The sequence below is a fragment of the Aquarana catesbeiana genome, linkage group LG08, assembly GCF_042186555.1.
Source record: "Aquarana catesbeiana isolate 2022-GZ linkage group LG08, ASM4218655v1, whole genome shotgun sequence".
Lineage (NCBI taxonomy): Eukaryota > Metazoa > Chordata > Amphibia > Anura > Ranidae > Aquarana > Aquarana catesbeiana.
In genome coordinates this window covers 263,806,277-263,808,999 of record NC_133331.1, presented here as the reverse complement: position 1 = coordinate 263,808,999, position 2,723 = coordinate 263,806,277, and positions in this window count along the sequence as shown.

Genomic DNA, 2,723 nt, shown 5'->3' with positions numbered 1-2,723 from the left:
TATTTGTACTCTCCTGGCATTTTAAGAACCTCAGGAAATGAGATTCTCACTGTCATCTAAGATTCCCTACAATTAAGGCTTTTATCACAGTCCTTTAAGGTAAGGGCACTGTGAGCACATATGCACCAAACAGCATCCATGTTTATATTTTTTTACTGCAACCATGGAAGAAAAATTTATGAACTTTAACCACTAGGCGTCCGCGCTATAGCCGAAAGACGGCTACAGCGCGGACTCCAATTTCCGGGAGGGCGTCCCTGGACGGCCTCCTGTTTACTTCCGCATTGCGCGCTCCCACGGGCGCGCATCGCGGAAGTTTTGTGCTGGCCATGTCCCTCGGACACAGCCAGTCACAGATCGCCGTAAACGGCCAATGACAGCGGCCGTTTACAGTGCGATCGCTCTGCCAATGAGAGAGGATCTCATATGTAAACATATGAGATCATCTCTCATCACCGGCTCTCCCTCCTCACACAGAGACAGCGTGTGAGGAGGGAGAGCGGAACCGCTGCGGCGGTAAGTGTAAAAAAAAAAAAAAAAAGAAAAATAAAAGTGTCCCCTGCCATCTGTCCCTGCCATCTGTCCCTGCCATCTGTCCCTGCCATCTGTCCCTGCCATCTGCCCCTGCAATCTGTCCTGCCATCTGTCCTTGCAATCTGCCCCTGCAATCTGTCCTGCCATCTGCCCCTGCAATCTGTCCTGCCATCTGCCCTGCCATCTGCCCCTGAAATCTGTCCTGCCATCTGCCCCTGAAATCTGTCCTGCCATCTGTCCCCAGTGTCATCTGTCCCCAGTGCCATCTGTCCCCAGTGCCATGTATAAGTGCCATCTGTCATCAGTGCCACATAGTGCCATCTGTCATCAGTGCCACCTGTCAGTGTCACGTGCCATTTGTCATCAGTGTCACGTGTCATCAGTGCCACGTATCAGTGTCATCTGTCATCAGTGTCATCAGTGCCACGTATCAGTGCCATCTGTCATCAGTGCCACGTATTAGTGCCATCTGTCATCAGTGCCACGTATTAGTGCCATCTGTCATCAGTGCCCTGTATTAGTGCCATCTTTCATCAGTGCCACGTGTCATCAGTGCCACATATTAGTGCCATCTGTCATCAGTGCCATTTGTCATCAGCGCCACATGTCATCAGTGCCACATATTAGTGCCATCTGTCATCAGTGTCACGTGTCATCAGTGCCACGTATTAGTGCCATCTGTCAGTGCCACGTATTAGTGCCATCTGTCATCAGTGTCACGTATTAGTGCCATCTGTCATCAGTGCCACATCAGTGTCAGTGCCACGTATCAGTGCCATTTGTCATCAGTGCCACGTATCAGTGCCATTTGTCATCAGTGCCACCTATCAGTGCCATTTGTCATCAGTGCCACGTATCAGTGCCATTTGTCATCAGTGCCACGTTAGTGTCACATGTCATTGTCCTGGTGCTCCAGGGCCTTCAAAAGTGTAATAGGTAGTCAACAAATTAGATGTGTAATTTATGCTCCTAGAACACGTGATGGTGCTCCCTGCATGTTGGGCCTCTCTATGTGGCCAGGCTGTGAAAAAGTCCCACACATGTGGTATCGTAATACTCAGGAGGAGTAGCAGAATGTATTTTGGGGTGTCATTTGTGGTATATACATGCCATGTGAGAGAAATAACCTATTACAATGACAATTTTGTGGGGGGAAAAAAAAAATCTTAATTTTGCAAAGAATTGTGGGAAAAAATGACAACATCAAAAACCTCACCATGCCTCTTACTAAATACCTTGGAATGTCTACTTTCAAAAAAGGGGTCATTTGGGGGGTATTTGTACTGTCCTGACTTGTTCGGGTGGCAAGAAATGAGATAGGCCACAGTACTTCAGGTGTGATCAATTTTTTATGATGTGCACCATAACTTGTAGACTCTCTAACTTTCACACAGACCAAATAATATCCACTAATTTGGGTTATTTTTACCAAAGATATGTAGCAGTATAAATTGTGGCCAAAATTTATGAAGAAAAATTACTAATTTGCAAAATTTTATCACAGAAACAAAGAAAAATGCGTTTTTTTTCCAAATTTTCGGTCTTTTTTCATTTATAGCGCAAAAAATAAAAAACCCAGCGGTGATCAAATACCACCAAAATAAAGCTCTATTTGTATGAAAAAAAGGACAAAAAATTCATTTGGGTACAATATTACATGACTGAGTAATTGTCATTCAAAGTGTGAGAGCGCTGAAATCTGAAAATTGGTCTGGTCACGAAGGGGGTTTAAGTGCCCAGTTGTCAAGTGGTTAAACACCACTGATGTTTATTGGTCACCATCAGCACATTGATTTACATTTATGTTTTGATCAACACTTGTTACATATATTTGTTATCCCACACTGGGTATCTACTAATTCACTTCATCCCACCATTGAGTATTTCCCATCATTGGGCATTTTTCTCTGGGTGCACACCATTTCCCGGATGGGATCATTTGATGATCATTTCACACAGTCACCTAGCGCACCATTTGACACAAGTTATTTATGGGTTTAAGTCCTATTAGTATAGATGTGTTCTGCGCGAAATAATTTGTTTATTTATATAATTTATTTTGTGGTGGTCATGTGTACACTATAGATTTTGCAGCATTACACTATAGATCATTTTTATTGCACGTCATTTATGTGTCACTTTTCTTAGTAGCGCAGAGTTCCCTTCACGGTTGTTCACTGTACCCATAT